We start from the raw sequence: 19,754 nt of genomic DNA, 5'->3' as shown, positions 1-19,754 counted from the left end.
GTAATTAATGGCAGTTATTATATTATTAGGAGAAGTTATTTTAATTATGTCAGTTATGTTTTTATTAGTGTGTGTAACTCTATAAATAGTAGTTTGTTGTTTTAATTGAGGCATTATTTGGTATAAACCGGTTGGTTAGGGAGAGGACGGGCTCTCAAATTCCTGTCATTTGTGTGTAACTTCTGTAATTGTTACGTCAGAAAATGAATCTGTCAGTTTTTGGCCAGAGGAAGAACTGCTACTGCATTATATGTAATCACTGCTCTTCGGAACAGTGCTTCAAGATTTATTATCTAAAATATTCTAGTAAATTCAGTATATTTAATTAATTTAGATACCAAGTTCTAACAGTATAATTCCAATTTGGAGGCAACTATGAGTATGTCACGTACCTGAAGAAAGTAAGCAAATAAAAATTTTGCACTCAAAATGACAAGCCAAAACAGCATATACCTGAGAAAATGCAACAAGGTGTATCTTAATAAAAAAAAATCACACAAATAAGGTAGTTTTAATTATATATTTCTAAATTAAGCCGGGAAAAACACAAGATACAGTCCCTCACAAAGAGGAGTCTCTCTTATAGTACTCGCTTCTAATTAAAAAAACTAAAGCCCCTAAACTTCTCACAAAAATGTATTGGAAATGGAAGCAAATATCTTAGTACTTCTACATGTATTATAAGTAAAGAAAAATTATACAAGACAATATCCAGTGCATACTTATGAAATCGAAACTCCTTTCATACATTCCCCGTCCAACATAATGTCGTTCCTTCATTAGTCAATATAAAACCGATATCGGCATTCAGCATAACACAAAAGATATTGAACATACAAAATAAGATGAATTAATCGATAATACAATTACAAAAACAAGTGCAAATGAAGACACAAAACCTGGCGCTGCCACTTCACAAAGCGAATGAGAGGCCAACGATCACATTGGTTTGTCAGAAGATGACAATGCAGGAATCTGCATGAGGAAAACTAATGAAAAACTGGACATTCGGCATAAATCCCGACAACAATAACATAAAATCTGAAAATAACCGAATTTGAATCGCTTTTACTCTCTTCCTGGAGTGCTTTCTGCCATCATAACAAAGAGTTGTAAATGTAAACATCATCAACACATCAATAAAAAACAACAAAAACCTGAAGATATAAGATAAAAATCATTATTTTGGGCAAATATACACATAAAGAAAGTTACAAAACTAAAGCAAGCCTAAACCAAAGAAATCTTAGAAAAATCCGTGATAGAGCTGGTAGTTGTATATGCACCGTACATGATAAAAATGTCCAGGACACCTGGAAAAAGGAACAAAAAGGTGAAAAGTGAAAAACTTATAGACGAGGACAAGAAATATAACACTAGCAAAAGCAAAAATTTATTGCATTCTTGGAAGGACATTCAACGAACAAAATAGAGTTACGAAACTAAAATTATTGCATCATAACACGCAATCTCTTCTTCTCTTCTCTAACCGCATCCTTCTTTCACAAGATCTCCAAACCAGATCGGCAGCCATCCACAAGATCTACAACCAGATCAGCAGCCCTCCATCACAAGATCTGCAACACATCTATCTTCCATCTCCTTCGTCGAGAATAAGATCTGAACACACCATCACACGCAGCTACCATCTCCACCAATTGCCACTCTGCAAGGACATGATCCCTGTCAGCATGACCACACTTCATCTTACCATGTCAACATTCTCATAAGGCACAATACCTAATGTCTCACACCACAGAGTGTATTTCACCCTTTGATGGTAGCAGGACATTTCTCTCTTTCCAACTGCAGTCACCAACTCGGCATCCACACAAATAGCCTCTATTGTAAACCAAAGACATTTCCGGTCGTCCTCGCCTTATCTCTCCCTCTCTTTCCCTAATAGCTGGTTTGAAAATAGTGTTTAGAAAATATTTTCTAATTTTAAAAATTTAGAAATAAAACGATTTTCAATTCTTCAAATCGGAAGCATAAATTTTTTATCAAATTACAAATGGAATTCAAAATATCTCTCGCAGCTTGTTCATGTCCTATATTTAAGGATCGCAGATCGCCTTTGCAACTAACAGACTTTTTATTAGAGCAGTACTAGAAGCAAAGTTGAGCTATTACCTTGCAGTAAATCTCACTCAATACTTAGTAACATGTATACGGAACAAAAGCATGAAAATCAAGTTATTGTCTGAGATCATAATAGAGCAAATAAGCATCTGCCAATAAAATTTTCTATAATAAAAATGGGTTCTATAAAAAACAAAATTACAATTAAATTTGCATCTAACTATACATAAACAAAGACATTTGGTAGTACCAAACTACAATCAAATAGATATTGCACAAGGTCAAAATTTAAACAAAGACATAAAAAACAATTACCTTCGTTCTAGTCATATACTGAAGCTCCTTAGAAAGATCGTCAAGTACAGTGCAGACCAATTCTCTAAAACACGTTACGGAAGATAAGACACTAAAGGGAAGCTTCTTAAAATGACACGGAAATATTGTTTACCATTGACAAGAATCAACAGCAGAAGAACCACGCATATCATAAAAACAGCCTGAAAAAAGGCATCCAGAATCAGAAAGGAAACAAACGGCACTACTAAATAAAAAGCAAACTTGAGTATTTTGTATCATACACTAGAATAACACTAGACAGAGGTACAAGAATGGATCAAAGCACTTTAAAAGTAAACAAAAAAAAATATATATATATATATATATATATATATATATATATATGACGCATCAATAAGATTACCTCTAACTCCACCTTCTCACTATGTAATCCAACATGCATCAGAGTAATTAAAACTGTTTCCATTATAGGTTGAGGCCGAGGACCAGCAGCTAGCACCTCCTTCGCATTGATAGTTTTTCCTTTGGAATAGACCACCAGAGGAACGCCAAAATTTGAACTAGAAAAACAACCAAAGCCAAACAATGATCATGGATCTCCTTATATGAAAATTTTCTCATAGGGGGAATAGGTTACTAATTGATGGTTCAATGATAGACAGATTATAAAATTTAAAATTGTACTAGTTAACATGTCATGAAAAGAAAAAAGAAAGAAAAAAAACCTCATTTAGATGAATATATGACCAACAAGGCCAGCATCTTCAGTACCATCATTGTGTCTTCGCTGCTGCTGGTATCTGCAGATGAGACAAATGTTCCAAGCAGACAAAAATGAATATAAATACAACTTTTCAAATAACAAAAAAGCTTTGAACTTTGAAAGAATGATGTCTTGAAAATTGGCTTTAACTACTATAAATTCATTTTATAGGAATGAGAATGCCAGCGGCAAGTTTTTACATCAGCAAGTTATCTGTCCTAGTAGCATGACCATTTTAAAATACAACAAAACACCCTTGTTTAGCTAAGTATAAAATCTATCTTGTGTATATGTATAAAAGCATGGGTTTTGTGCTTGACAATCAGCTAAAAGGTGCATATACATAGTGTATACTTCACAACAAATTTAAATAAAAAATAGTTAATAATAAGTAAACATAAAAAACCTTGAGCAGGATTTAACATCTTACTGTGTTCCCAGTAGAAATTGCCAAGAGCCGTCCAAAAATATAAACTGAAAAACAAACCTGGAATTGTTTCAAGTTATCTTCAGCTTGTTTCCTCACAGCACCATCCACTGCTTGGGCATTTAATTGGATCTGTGTAACTTCCATTGTCATCTGAAACTATAACATACAAAACACATAGCATAAGTAAAGGCATGAAAACTAAAGAATAGTCACAAACTAGCAATAAAAACTTGTTAAATGTGTTGATAAAGCTACTGCGAACTTAACAGCAAACTATAACTAAACCACATAACAATATATAAATTAAATTAGCAAAAAGGGTAAAGCTCAATAACCATACGCATGTTCTCAATATCATGTTAAGAATGGGTAATACAAGGAACAGAGAACTAGGGAAAAACATATAAAATAAGGTGTTGAAAGCATAAAGGATTGAGAACAAAACACCAAAGTGATTCTGGACAACAAGTTTTAAACAAAGAGATAAGTTAATATGCAAAGCATATAAACTCAACCATTTCAATAGGCATGATGACTAACGGTGCAAGGCTCATTCATCTTCCTGACTAACGGAGCAAGGCTGCAAATTATAACAAAAAGAATTAAAACAACACTTAATCTGTAATGTGGAGAGTGGTTTGATAATATGATATTGGTTCGTTGGTAAAAAGATATATGTACCATTTGACAGCAAGTCCCAGAAACATCACTAGCAGCATGTCTAGTTGTTGTATGATGATATTTTTCAATTTAAGTTCGAGATCAGGATCGGCCCTAAAAGTGGGTTTGGTCAACTAATTAACCAAATCAGAAGTGGCCATTTATCTCTGGTCTTTATCGTTTCCAGTCATCTGTATCTGAGAATCATTGTATGGTTAGGTTATGTTGTGGCATAAACAAGTAAATAGTCGATAATAAGATTTCTTCACACACAAAAAACAATCATAAAGTACCTTTCCAAGTATCCCGGGCAAAGTTAGGTTGGTTGGCCATGTTTGCAGCAGCACTGTTGTTGAATGAGTAATGTGGAATGTTGTTAGTTAGTTAGGGAATATGAGAAGCAACAAACAGACAAATACACAAACAAACTAGTTGAATTGAAAAGAATCATTCATAAAAAAGACCTTGATTGGAGATTTATAAGCAACACATCATCATAATCAGAAACAAATAAAGTGAAGATATACTGATTAATTTGATTTTTATTATACATCGGAGAAAGAGAGATAGAAAGTTACAAATTTGATTGTGTTAGAATCAAAAAGATAAATGAAAAAATTAAAAAACTAAATTAGACTGAATAAGAAGTATCTGTTAATAAGAAAGCGGATATATCTGAATAAGAAAACCCGAATTAGACGGTATATCTGATTCTTCAGCATTATTTGCGCATATCATTTGGTTCTTGTCATGATGATTAATCAATGTAATATCGACGACATCTGTGCGATAAGAATGTTATTGTTATAAAAAAAAAAAGGATACTTAAAGAAGACAGGTTAAAAACTTATATTTACAATTATATGTTTCAATAAAGAACTTATATTTCCTATCTGCTGGTTATGTCTGATAGGAAAAGTTATTATAAACAACTAAATCATAGTCATAAGAGCCGATATTGCATCTAATATAGCAGCTGGTGGTTTTTTAAACAGGGTACAAATATTTTTAATGATATAATCAGTACCATTATGTTTAGTTATGTTTTTAATAAACCAATAGCATATTCAAACATAATTACCTTGGAATGCAATATGACGTGGTTTGATAGATTCCACATTCCGCCTAAACGAAGCTCTTAGTGAACATCTTGCGCGATTAATAAATGTACCATTACGTACTGTATATTTCCCTGCCTTCAACGAACTTGTTGTTGCTGATGATTTTGCTGTTTTTTTTAAAGATGAAGAACCAACTGCAGATATACAAAATCAAATTCAAAAACTCTAACTCAATTTCTTCCATAGAAGGCTAATAATTATATTCTGATAGTGAAAAATAACGATGCTGCAAAAACAGGGCATATTTGGTTCAAAGCACAATTGCTATAAAACAGACACAACCAACACACTTCATGCTGCAAAAAAAAAAAGGTACGTCCAAAATCACTACAGCAGGTTGAAATAGCAGTTGCAGAAGTGTATTTCAATTAATAATGATTACACTACTATACAGAATTGCATTTAAATTGATTCATTACCGTTAGCAATATCTTTTAAAGGAATTCTTCTCGCCGATCCAATAACACCATGCTCTCCTTGACTCCCAGGAACGGGTTTAGTCACTATATTTCATAAAAACAAAATCAAAGATCCCCAAATTCATAATTAAAAAAAGGTGAATATTAATTAGGAGACAACATTAGAAAATATTCAATTAAAGAGAATGAATGGGTTTGTTTGGATATACTCACCTGATTATTCGATAACAAATTCTATCTCTTATAATTTTTGGGAAATCTTGACCATGCTCTATCTTCCCGTTTCCTTTTACCCTTTGCAACAATTAAGAAATTAGGTTTCAAGTGAGAGTAGAAAGCAAATCAATAAAATGATATAACTTTTAGCATAACCATATGGACAACGTAAAAAGGCTTTAAAAATAGCAATTGGGGACAAAAGAAAGCAACAGGGGGGAAAAAAGGTTTGGGTCGTCGTTACCTTCGTCGGTGACGGCAAGCAGCACATTATTCTCATCTTCACGTATGAGGAGGAGCATTTCAGACGTGCGAAGAAAAAGTAAAGTCAGAGATAATTAGATGAGAGATGGATTAAAATAAAAGGAGGAATGTAAGAGATTGAAACCAAAAGGAAGTCGAAACTCAAATGTCTGATTAAAAAGTATATAAAATCATGATGAAGAAAACAATTTATGGTCAATAACAGCAGATGAGAACAACAGCGTTAGAGAAAATCCATTATGACTAGTTAGGACTAAAAGCATGTACAAACCTGGAACATCATGACGTTGACTTATGCCAGATAACATTTTCTGCATTGTACACGAAAGATAAACAAATAACCACATCAGCCAAAAACATATTGAAGTTAGATGTTAACAGTTAGTCAGAACCCAATAGGATATTAAGCTCCATCTTTTATGGATTCTGCAATAGGTTAAGCTACCTTAGGGACCAATCTACTATAACCTGCTTCGAAAGTTTTATGATACACGTTTACTCAACCACACATCATCATACATCCAAAACTCTAAATCAACAAACAATTTCTATTGTGCATCATTCTTAGTATCATTAGCATTGTCCTTTAACAGTATCCAACACAAAAGTGCAGTAAAATGAACTGTGTGGTTTAATAAGAAAGGTGCCTAACATAATTAAAAATAGACAAACCTTTGATCTGGGATTAAGAAAGGTGCCTAACATAATTAATGCTCCACCTCACTCTCTAACAACGTCACCAAAATCCTCCACACATTTGTTTTCCTGTCACACAAAGTTATATTAAACATGTGTATCAACATGACAGCATCCTATCAAATCACTAAACATGACCTGAGATTTTTTAAAACTCAAAATGAGATTAAGGAAAAAATTATGTGGGGAAAGTACTACTCAAAAGCTTTAAATTTTAGGTCTGGTGGTAATATCAATGTGGCTATCAAAATTTAAAGCACGAGAAAAGAACAGACAACCTGTCTCTGTCGACTTTGAATGAACTTATCCATAGACAATGCAGCTACACCTTTGCTCATATGTCCAAGTGCACTGCTTGCATCACCCAATAATATCAACACCTGAGAGTAGCTGAAGCGGTTGGCCTAGAAGATCTTTCCGGATATTTTAGATAGCCATGCTAGTCAGAGAAGTTTACCTCATATTTATGTTCTCGTTGAACCTCTGGTTTATCCTGACCTGGATCAGAAGCGTGCATTTAATTAGCACCACGAAATTCTCCAAATCCTAAAACCGAGTAAACTTAAGGAATAACATCTCATTTGTCAAAAAAAGGCTTACCATCTCAAAACTTATCATGCAAAGATTTTCAGCATTTATAGATATATCTGCGGAAAAGAAAGGTTTCACAAATTGAGATTATTGCATAAAAATAGTCTAACATTGTAAAGCCAAGCCTTTAATAGAGTCCCATGATAGCTCCTGTAAATGAGACATTTATATTACTAGTAATAAAACATACAAAAAAGAGATTAAATACCTTTATATCATCATTGGAAACACCATGATCCAAATTAGATATATAGAGCTTGGTTCCAGATTCTATGGAAGCCGCACGACCACCTTGGGCAGGAAGCACGACCACCTTGGGCAGGAAACGCCGCCGCCACAGCCACATGTTGATCTCTCCATACAAATGATGCTGCCACGTCGTCTCCGGCGCCTAAAACAAAAACAAATCAAACCCAAAGTAAAAATTAGGGTTTCAAAATCTAAAAATTAAAATTTTGAAGAAATGGAAGAAAGAAAGTTAGGAGAAATTTTCAAGAATTGAAATTTTAAATTAGGGTTTCGAAATCTAAAATAGGGAAAACAACAACGCTGTCATCGCGATTGATCGGAACAGAAATCGATTTGGGTAGTAAAAGGTTTCAGAACAGACATCGCGAGAAGGTTTCATGAGAGTGGATCCAGTTTCCAGAACAGACATCGCGAGAAGGCTTCATGAGAGTGGATCGGAACAGAAATCGATTTGGGTAGTTAGGGTTTTCAGAACTCGCGTACTTTGTGGGAGAGGAAATAAAAGGTTTCTGTATCCAGATTTTTTGTTATTCTTGATGATATCATATCGAGAGCGATAGGAATGATTGAAAATTTGAAAATTTGAGAGCAAAAATTTGAAAATTTGAGAGCAAGAGGAGAAGGGAGGAAGAAGAAGAATCTAAGAGTGGGTTGAAGAACGTTAAATTCGTTTGTTTGTGAGAGTGTATTGTATAAGAGTAATATAAGGCAGGGTCCGTATAATTTGGACCAACAAATTCATTTGTCCATCTTGGACCAATTGGCTTTGTGTCCATTGATTTAATATATATTTATGTGAATGGTAGGGATTAAAAGTTCACAACCTGATAGTCAAGTTATACTGGTACACATGCTTAAGTAAATTTGGCAACATGTGATTTTATTCTCTCTCTTTTCCTTTTTTTTTTGTTTGCAACCAGAATTGGTGGGTTGGGTCAATACTGGACCAAAACGTTGGTAACATAATTCTTATAACGAAATGTTCTGTAGCTTAATTTTTTTTTGTCAAGTAGTCTAATGACTACAAATTTTATCTTAAAGGTGGATAATTAGAGTATCCGGATTCGAACTCCAACTCCTGCGTTTATAACGTTATGTCCCTATCAACCGAGCTAAGCTCATAGGGACTTCATTAACTTAATTTTAAAATGAATAAAAGGGATTTTATTGACAAAGACCAAAATAAATAGAGGAATAATTAAATATTTTTTTTCCCTAAAAATAAATCAAATTTTGATTTTAGTTCTTAAAAATAAAAATGGCATATTTTTGTCCTCCCAAAAATTTCTGTACCAAAGTCCCTAAAAATAGTAGATTTTAGGACAAAAACATCCTATTTTATATTTTTATAAACAAAAATCAAAATCTTTTATATATATTTTTTATTTTGACAAATCTGTTATATTTTTAAGAGAGGTAAAAAATACATATGATAAAAAATAAAAATGACTTTTTTTAGAATTAAAATTATGTGCATAAAAGTTTTATAGAGACAAAAAAATGACTTTTTTTATAAAAAGTAAAATTGGTGAATTTTTAAAGACCGTGTTAACATATACCCTAACGACATATGATAAACAATCCAAATAAAAAAATAAACCTGCAAGTAAAAATAGTTGTCCTCTTTTTAAAATAATATTAACAGGGATATACTATTATGTTGCCATGTGTGTAATGGTATGGAATATTGTAATCGGATCAAACTTATGATAGCAAGTCAATTTAATTGGTCCAACATGAACAAATTCATGTTTTGGATCAGGCTAAACGGAACCTATAAGGCAATAGTGGAAATGCTAGTGCTAGTATGTAAATTCGGTAGAAAATTTTGCCAATTACTCTACATACTTCCTCCGTGACAAAAATATAGTTGGTTGTATATTTAACGTATCTAGTCCATAATATAGTTTAGATACATTAAATATACAATTAACCTAAAAACTATATTTTTGCTTATAAAGTGTCACGGAGTGAGTATTTTCTATCTTTTATAAATTTCATTTGACCAAATTTACTAATACATGGTGCTCTATCATTTTAATATCAACAGTCATCATATTTGTCATGATTATGTTGTCAACGTAAATTTTATTAATATTTTATTGGATTAAATAAGTAAATGGTTACTATAGTTTTCAAAAAATTTGTTTTTATTTTTTTCGCGATTTTTTTGTTCTTGAAGTATTTTCTGTCATACTTTTTTGCCTTACTTTTCATTTAACTTGTGCATATCATTCGAAATTTTAAATTTTGTTTATTATATGAATTTCTCTTGCAAAAGTTTAAATTTTTTTAACAATAGGTGAATTAAATATTTCATAAAAAAGTATTGAATATGATTTTTTTACGCATAAAAATTTATAAATAATTCACCTAATGTTAAAAAAATCTAAATTTTTATCGGAGATGTTCTTATAATATTATAAAGCCTAAAATTATATTTAACTTATTTTTATATTAGTTTTTTTTTTAACAATTGTCCTAAGTGTTGAGAGTCTCACATCAATGTTAACAAGTCCTACATCGGTTGTCAGTGTCGTTCTTGACATTTCATGGGTCTAGGCAAAAAAAAAAAATCTTTCATTTAATATAATAGCATTAATAAATATCAAACTGATGACTTTTTATTCATAATCGCCACCTTATTATCAATATGAGCACTGCTATATAGTGCGAACATCTTATCACGAAAAAATTCACGAAGGAGTGTAAATACACATTTCCATATTTTTAGGCAAATACTCTTCACTCATAGTATTATACTCTCACACGATAATGGATCAATTTTTAAAAAATAAATAAAACCAAGTAGATTGCAGATCCTTGTTGCTTTTGTGAAGTGATGATGATAGATATAAATAATGATAAAATTTGACATTGTCCTTAAAATATTTGTTAGTGTATAATGATAGTAATTTTGTATTGAAAATTGTGTATTTTATCATTTAAAAGTCAAAGATTATTTATTCCAAGACTTAAGCACTATTTTAAGTATTCTTAAATCCTTTTTGGCAAATAGTCTAATAGTTAGAGTTTTTTGTCTAACTTAGGATATGTAGCGAATGTTGATTTTCATTCCTATAAAAATCAAATATTTTCATCCCAAAAAAATTTCTGTTTGTTTTTATTTCCTAGTGGACAAAATTGACGTTTTTTCAACATAATATAAACTTATCTAGGTTTAACATAATATATATAGAGACATCTTGAACATAAAATGATCATAATATAGACATTAAAATAAGGGTTAAATATGTTTTTAATCCCTACATTTTGTCCTATAGTTAAGAATAGTCCCTACATTTTTTTTGTGGTGAAAAAAAAATCCTACATTTTTTTATGTTATAAAAAATGGTCCCTGCCGTTAATTTTTTTTAACATAATGCTTATGTGGCGTAGCTAGCCAATAACGTTATGACACGTGTCTTCTTCCACCATAATTATTGTGCACGGTTTCACACCAAATCTTTCCCTATCTCTCTTCCTCCACCAACTCGTTTTTTCTTCCATGGTAGGTTACATAAGCATTCTGTTAAAAAAAATTAACAATAATTATGGTGGAAGAAGACACGTGTCATCATGTTATTGGCTAGTTACGCCACATAAGCATTCTGTTAAAAAAAAATTAATGGCAGGGACCAATTTTGATAACGGAAAAAAATGTAGGATTTTTTTTTTACCATAAAAAAAATGTATGGACTATTCTTAACTATATGACAAAATGTAGGGACTAAAAACATATTTAACCGTTAAAATAAACATAAATCGATCACCTGGAACATAAAAAAAAAACATTTTTTTTTTAGAATGAAAACATGTGATTTTTTTATAACTACAAAAACTAAACTTTGCTAATTTTAGTGTGACAAGTGACGAAAAATATATTTTAACCTTAATTTAAATAAATAGTATTGTTTTTTGGTAAAAAATAAAAAGAAGAAAACTAAGTAACATGTAATCAATTGTTTGCCAGATTATATAAACTAGGGTAAACCCGTGCGTTGCACGCACGGGTTCGATTAAATATATAATTAAAATATTTTTATAAATGAAAAATAATAATTGTTATAAATATAATAATATTATATAGTTAAATGATAGATATTAAAATAGCTTATTTAACTTCTCTTTAATGTATTACTGGTCAAAAAAGATTAAGAAAATATAAGACATAAGGGCAATTTAAAGTTCGCTTATAGAGATGTCGTAAAATAAATTATAACCTTTAACTTCTAAACTTTTGCATAGGTCATATACATTCAAATTATTTATAATGTAGTTGAGACATACATTTTTTTTTTACAAAACATACCAAATCCATGGTTTAAATAGAAGGAAAACTTTCAATCAAATTGACGTGCTTCACAATCATCACACTGCAATGACCACATTTATTCCATAAAGCAATCTTGAAACTTCAGTACTTAAAAAGGTGAAAAATGAATATTGAAAAAAAAAATAACATTCATATATATATATATATATATATATATATATATATATAAATACTTAAAAAGATAAAAATATACAGTGGTTGACTTACTTGTTGAGAATATATATAGACATAATTTGCTAAAATATCTATAGATAGAAAACATACAAAATAATTTAAATACAAAAAATGAGAGAGCATGACTAAACAAAAAGTATGTGATACAGGTGAATAGATATTAGTTATATAAGGACCATGGTTACATTGAGAAACATTTCAATAGTCATAAGATTTAATTGTAATGAGTGTTTAGTTATCATTGCATTATATTTTTACAAATTAACTATGCAAAGGTTAATTTATAGCATAAGAAATTATAACTCTTTATGCAAAAACCACAATAACACAGAGTTTTATTCTTTTCATTTTAGTGTGTCGTTTCTTTTGTAGATAATCAAAAGTCACACTATTAATTGGTGTTTCCAATTATTTGCAATTAAGCATAAAATAAATCTCATATCCGATTTCAATTATTTTTTCTTCTATGGACTAATAATAGACAAGTTATTGTTCTCGTATTTATCAATTCTTTTTTCTAAAAAGTCCGGTTTCAAATATAAAATTATATTCATAGTTATACAATAACTTTAATAAAATTACATATTATTAATTTTTTTTTCTAAGGAAGATTTTTTTTTTGTTTATCGGAGAATTTTTTAGTAATGTTGGACGCAAAAATGTCAATATGGCGTAATTCAGTTTTTTCTCAATTACATTATATACTATCATTTATCATTATAAGTCCAAATTTAGTAGAAAGCTGAGACAAATAATATAAGAATACATAATTGTTTGTTGATATATCTTCTTGTGAGAATTTCATTTTAGAATTCCTACAATCATGAGAATTTGATGGTCATAGTATCATTTATGTCTCTCTCTAAACCATAACTGAGATATAAATTTGTAGGTCTTATAATATTAGTTGGTCACTTTTAATTAAATTTTTCATTTTTCATTATTGATATATTATTTTGTAAGAAATTTTCTTAGAGGTGTCACATCATCACAAAGAAGGCCTAAGAGCAATTCAAGCTTTCATCTATTAGTAATAAAAGATGTTATATCAATTTTCAAGATATAACTTGGCCGATCAATATATAATAGCCATCTAGTTTTTTTAAATTATTGGACTTGTCCAGTGACATACATGTGGCAAATACTTGTATTAATGAATTAAAAAAAATAAAAAAATGAAAGTTATATATTTTATTAGTAAAAACTAAAAAATGATAATAGTATATTAAAATAAACTTTAAAATAAAATCAAATTCCTAAAATACCAAAACAATGAAGAAGTGAAACTAATTCTCGTGAAAGTAAATCCCTAAAACGATAGTTAGGTCTTTCTTCTTCAATTAACAAATCCTAAATCTACAAATTTATAAAACTGAAACCCCAAAATCAAAATCATAACCCCAAAATCGTTTCCATTCCATGTCAGTCGCAATGTTGATGGTACCAAACGATTAGATTGTCTAATTTTGATACAAACACGATGAAGAAGTACAAACAACTGTGATGGGGACCATATTATTTTTGGTTAATATTTCTATTTTATTTTACCGTTTTTTATTAGTAATTTTGTCTAATCATAGTTAAAATGAATAAAAAAATTTAAACCACTAGGTTTGGTCTCGTGGTGAAGAGTTTGAGTAGTACGCTATAAATCATGAGTTCGATCCTCAACTCATTGTATATATAAAAAAAAACTAATATGGCCCAAATAGGTAAAATAAGGCCAATTAAAACCAAAATAATGACCCAAACCCAAAGTCTCAATATATTATTCATGATATTTGCATCGTCTCAATAGTCACGGTTCTCAGCCGCATCTGTAGAATTCAACAATGGGTAATTTTTTTATAACCCTACTTTCTCATATGATTGATATCACTAATTGATGTGTATTGTGTTTTGCAGTCAAGGTTCACGAGTTGAGACAGAAAACCAAAGCTGATCTAATAGCTCAGTTGAAAGACCTTAAAGCTGAACTCTCCTTGCTCTGTGTTGCTAAAGTCACCGATGGTGCACCCAACAAGCTCTCAAAGATGTAAAAAACATAACTTTATTGTTTTAATTATAATGGGTCTGTTTTGTTTTTATGATTGATGTTTTGCTTTTTTTGAATCATTTTGGTTTTGCAGTAAGGTGGTGAGGTTGTCTATTGTTCAGGTTTTCACAGTGCTTTGCTCAGGTTTTAGTTTAGTGATTGTTGTAATACTGGTAACTTGACATTATTAGTATACATTAGTATTTGTATGAATTAACATACTCCAATGTCAATAAATCCTCGTGGTTTTATGCCATGAAACACACATAAACACTTACACGTCGACACTGAAAATAATTTGAGAAAATGAAACAATTTAATGTAACTATAAATATCGTTGTGTCGTTGGTGTTGCATCTGACACCAGGACACGCCTAATGCGTGAAGTGTTCATGTTTTTATTATGAAATTCAATTTGTTTTAATGAAATCTTTAACATGATGCTTAAGAGAAACAAACATAGGATCTTCATTTATTCTTTAACATGTATGAACTATGAGTAAATTGATGCAAGTGTGTAAAATGTTCCTTATTCAAATCAGTTTAGGTGTCTGTAGTTGGATAGTAGTAACATATAGAGGAATAGAGGATAAATAATCAAATTGAGGAAGTCATCATCTTCCTTAATCAAGTTCTTATTTCAAAGGCTTGCTTTTATTTTAGTCAGAATCGGACAAATTATAATATATATCTATTATATTTTTAATTTAGAATAGAAGATAATCACACTGAAGAGAAGTAATAGATTAATTTATTGTAAGATGTCACTAATGCTTTGATGATCTTTTTCACCTTAGGTTAGTTTCAGCCTGATAAATTAATTTTAGGATGCTGGTATCTTAGTTTAAGTCAGTCTTTCTTTATAACCTTATCCTTTGCTGTTGGGATTGCTCAGAGAACCCGAGTTCGATTTCTGGTAGGAACAATTTTTGGCTAGATTGTTGGATTAATTATTTAAGTAATCAATCGTCGATTGACAATAATCAATTATTAAAAATTATTATTCATATAAATTATGGTCTATTATATTAAACACTTAATTATTGATGAATTATTTGATTAGACTCTTGTTTCTGAATGGACCGTGATGAGTTAGACCATTCAGTTAAGCTCAATCAGAGGTCCCTGCCCTCAGCCGTTCAGTTATATAAACGTTATCCCATCAGACCTTTCAACATAAGGTTAAACCTGCCGCTCTGATACCAATTGAAAGAATTTTATAAATCATTTTATAGATATGAAGGATAACATAATTGTATAAACATGAATATTGAATTAAAATTTACTGTAACCGTGTACCTGGAATGAAAGAAAAATCCATTGACTGAAATTGAGAAAAAATGTTAAGAGATGCTTCTACCTCTCACTGATGAGCCATTATGCGTGTTTTGTTTTTCCGTGTATCCAACCTAGTGGAGGCATGGACCTCTCAATAGGCTGACTAGAAATAACGGTCCAACCCATCACGGCCCATTCAACATTAAGCCTTATAATAATATTTATCTATAAAATAAATAAAACATTACAAGTTAATATATTTGATTTTATACACATTTAATTGTATTTTAATAACTAATTAAAGTAATTGAAGTGGGAGATGTATGGTCGTACAAAACACGTTGAGTTGAAGCACGTGTAGGTCACATCACTCGTTCATGCAAATCATGTAGAGCTAGAGCACACGTAGTTCACGTCACTATATTGTAGAAGGATGTGTGGCCAACCAAGACAAATGACCACAACTTAGACACTAACTCGAGGTCCAAATAACTTAGATTTTAACTGGGGGGGGGGGCTCAATGTGACCCTGAATGGTCGAGTTGAGCTTGACGTGCTGAAAGTGGACCTCAACATGACATGTATGGTCAAATTGAGCTAGACCTGTTGGAGGTGAAGTGTGGTCAAGCTCAACTAGGCATGCTAAAGATGGAGTTCATGATAAAATTGAGCTAGACAAGTTGAAAGTGAGCTCTTGGTCAAGCTGAGTTAAGCATGCTAAAGCTAAAACTCATGGTGAAATTAAGGTAGAACTCAACGTAACCTAAATGATCAAAGTGTAATAGAGTTCGTATGATATGATTTTCTATACCAATCCATTTATCAAATATTTGATGGTTAAAATAAAGGAGACAAATCACAAAATAAGATAAATTTATATTACAAGACATACTGTATAATTAATATAATTAAGTGTGATTGGTTAATCTCACAGAATAAAAGAATTATTAGAAAAATACAACATGCAACTTACATTAATGCCTTGCTTAAAAAAATAAAAACTTATATTAATGCCTCTCTCTCTCTCTCTTTTTTTTTTTTTTAAGAAAGAGGAGTAGCAAAGGACTACTACCTCAATATATATATATATATATATATAAGGAGAACAAACATTGATTTCTTCTTTAAATACTCCCTCCGGTCCTTTTTATAAGAAACTTTGACCAATTTTCAAATGTTTTAAATGTTCAATTTCACTTATGCCCTTATTTATTATGAGAGAGAATTTAAAAATAAGTAAGTTAGTTGAATAAAGAGTAATTAAATAAGGGTATACATGGAATAAATTTAAATTTATAAGAGTATTAAATGAAAATCTATTATTTATATGTTTAGGAGTTTCTCTCTCATGGTCTTATTCCTATGTGACACCATTTTATTGATCCATGTCTTATGTGGCATTCTAATATTTCTCCAATTCCTATGTGGCTAACTATGAAGGCCTTTGCAATTTCTCTAATACATGATGATATCATTTTACATAGAATCTTTGGCTAATTTGGAAATTCAATCATTTCTCAATTATTGTTTATAAATCGAATTTAATGTTCTTAAATTAAATCAGGATATATTCAAATCATTTGATTCATTATATTACATATTAATTCATTAATATATTATTAGTGTCAATCACGTATTATTATTATTATTTTTGTAGCAAATTTTTTGTGTGAATAGTAATTATGCTCTTTGTTGACATTAATTAAGTTTTTTTATTTTGAGAAAATCCTCATTGACTTATAAAAAGAAAATTCTAATCATGATTAATATCATTTAACAGCAAAAACGTTTTAGTGCCTGGGATCAATATATAGGTATAGTTTTCACCATTATTTATCACATTTTGTTTTTCTTCCATTTTTTTTAAAAGGTATAGCACACTTTTTTTTTCTGTTTACTTACTTATTTTCACGTTTATATTGTTCTACTCTAACCATTTTTGTACACTTTTTTTTTTGTTTCAGCTAACATTTAAAGGTACTCTCTTTCTCTATTCGTCTATTTTGTGTGAGTAGTATATTTCATTTTCATCTGCTTCATTGTTGGCTTATTTTTGTACTACTGTTTTTATACATATCTATGACCAATAAAATACTATGAGCACTTATTTATGAATTTATTGAGCACTTATTTATGAATTTATTTTCTACGCAGATTAGACTATTTACAATGCATATGTCCTTAATATAGATAATTTTGTTTTGTTGATTGTAATTTTTTTTGTTGATTATAATTGTTTTGATTGTATATTGCAGATTCATGATCCTTGCAAATATTTGTGATCTTTGCATGTTAGAGACAAAAATTACAACACAATATTCACGTGTATAGCCGCATTGTAACCGCACCACAACCGCATCAGAAGCCGCATCAGATATTTTCGACGATGTTGGTTCAAATTTTCTCACAAAAAAATAAAATTTATGACCTTTAAATCATAATTTGTGTCAAATCTAATGAAAAATCTTACTTTTAACCATCTCTCAACCGTGTATTTTAAGCACATTCAAATTAGTGTTTATGGAATAAACTAAGACTATGCAATGATGAATAAATAATATAGTTACATAGTAGTTTCATTTTATATAGCTTGTGAAATGTCAAAATGATTTCACGCCGCAATAGCCGCATTGCGCGTTGCAGCGACCGTAATGACCGCATTCGCAACAACCGCACCCACATCCATGACCACAACCACAATTTAAAACCTTGACATAGACTAAAAAGATGGTTTAACTTTTTCATGATGACTAAATTGGATCATTTATTGAAGGAATTGTGTCTTTTTTTTTATATCAGAAGAAATTATGTCTTTACTCTAATAACTTTTTAACAATTATATTTATTCAATTCAATATAATGACTTATTTATGCATTGACCATATTTAAACTTTCTATGAATAAGATCATCCTATTAAAATTCAAATTTCATATAATATTAGTGCAATAAAAATAGGGAATATGCTTAACTGTATTATAGTAATTATTGTAATACATTAGATGTTAATACATGTCAAAATGCATTTGAATATTCATATGTTGTATATCAATCAAATAAATCACTTGATACCAAAATTAACCCCGAATCAAATTAAACTGGCTGTGAAAACAGAAAAAGAAAGAAATAATTTAGTGTTTTTTTCTGCAATCTATAGAATTCTTTCTTTTGATGTTCAAAAAAATATGTGTAGATCCACATTATTTGTAGTGTTTACTATTATATAGTACAAAGTTTCCACATCTGTTACTTGACAAAAAAACCATGAACATGTTTATGAATAAAGAAGGTCAGAAACACTATTTTTTTAACACTTTCAATTACTCAGCTCGCTCTTTAAGTGAGTGACACTCACGTGAGTCTCACCACTATATATAGAATATATTAAGAAAATGTTATTAACACTCTTCTCAATTTTATTTTCTAAACAAGAGAATCATTTAAAAATATGGTCACAGGGAGGTTGATCTTCATCTGAAAAATAATATAGAATTTATTTATTCAATTTGTTATGTTCATGAGATCCTTGCATTGTAGTAAAGACCAGTGAAGATGGCTACAAGGGAGAAAATAACACGTCGATCGGAAACGGAGAGTGGATGAGTTTCACTCTTCGTCAGACCATTCCGCCCTTCCCCTTTAAAATCTCTAAAATCTGTATAATTTTTCATATTTAGATAAATTACATTGAATATATCAAATAAATTTTGTTAATTAATAAATCACAAAATATTATTATTAATATTTTAATATTTTTCAATGAAAATTAACTCGTGCATTGCACGGGTCAGTTATACTAGTAACTATGTTAAATATGTTTCATTGATCTTTGTGATTTTTTTAAAGTGTTTCTTATAAAAAGGACCGGAGGGAGTATATGAGATGTTGTCAATACAGTGTATTAAAATTACAAAAATACTTTAAAATCTGCCTATTATTCATAATGTTTTGGACAAATTGACTAATACAAAGCATATTTGAAGACCTAACTAACAAACAAAAGATAAATTTGAGGGTTTGAGAATCAAAATAACTAAAAAAAAAGTTTAACAGCCAAAATAATTGTTATAACGCCCCATATAAATTGTCTAGAATATCGACAGGGACATACATACTTGAATCCGGATACATTAAAATTACAAGGA

General features: G+C 30.3%; 2 long non-coding RNA genes across 7 annotated transcripts; both read right to left on the bottom strand.

The window, feature by feature from the left end:
* Window positions 1-1,593: 1,593 nt before the first annotated feature.
* Window positions 1,594-2,548, bottom strand: LOC123907803. Its single transcript, XR_006809433.1, has 2 exons — window positions 2,398-2,548; window positions 1,594-1,666 (listed from the first exon to the last, which is right to left on the bottom strand). It is a non-coding gene; the product is annotated as an uncharacterized LOC123907803 (long non-coding RNA).
* Window positions 2,549-2,556: 8 nt separating this feature from the next.
* LOC123907802 lies at window positions 2,557-8,480 on the bottom strand. 6 transcript variants are annotated; one of them, XR_006809428.1, is made up of 18 exons: window positions 8,088-8,479; window positions 7,748-7,930; window positions 7,549-7,595; window positions 7,406-7,446; window positions 7,227-7,328; window positions 6,925-7,017; window positions 6,524-6,563; window positions 6,233-6,268; window positions 5,986-6,066; window positions 5,773-5,856; window positions 5,314-5,487; window positions 4,526-4,578; window positions 4,254-4,429; window positions 4,088-4,152; window positions 3,630-3,728; window positions 3,105-3,179; window positions 2,783-2,939; window positions 2,557-2,579 (listed from the first exon to the last, which is right to left on the bottom strand). It is a non-coding gene; the product is annotated as an uncharacterized LOC123907802 (long non-coding RNA). The 6 variants fall into 6 exon arrangements; XR_006809429.1 differs by having other exon boundaries at window positions 8,150-8,479; XR_006809432.1 differs by having other exon boundaries at window positions 4,254-4,423; window positions 7,748-8,480.
* Window positions 8,481-19,754: the final 11,274 nt, after the last annotated feature.

Source organism: Trifolium pratense, linkage group LG2 (assembly GCF_020283565.1).
Source record: "Trifolium pratense cultivar HEN17-A07 linkage group LG2, ARS_RC_1.1, whole genome shotgun sequence".
Taxonomy (NCBI): domain Eukaryota; kingdom Viridiplantae; phylum Streptophyta; class Magnoliopsida; order Fabales; family Fabaceae; genus Trifolium; species Trifolium pratense.
The sequence above is the reverse complement of the archived record's forward strand: the minus strand, read 5'-3'. Positions and strand labels throughout refer to the sequence as shown.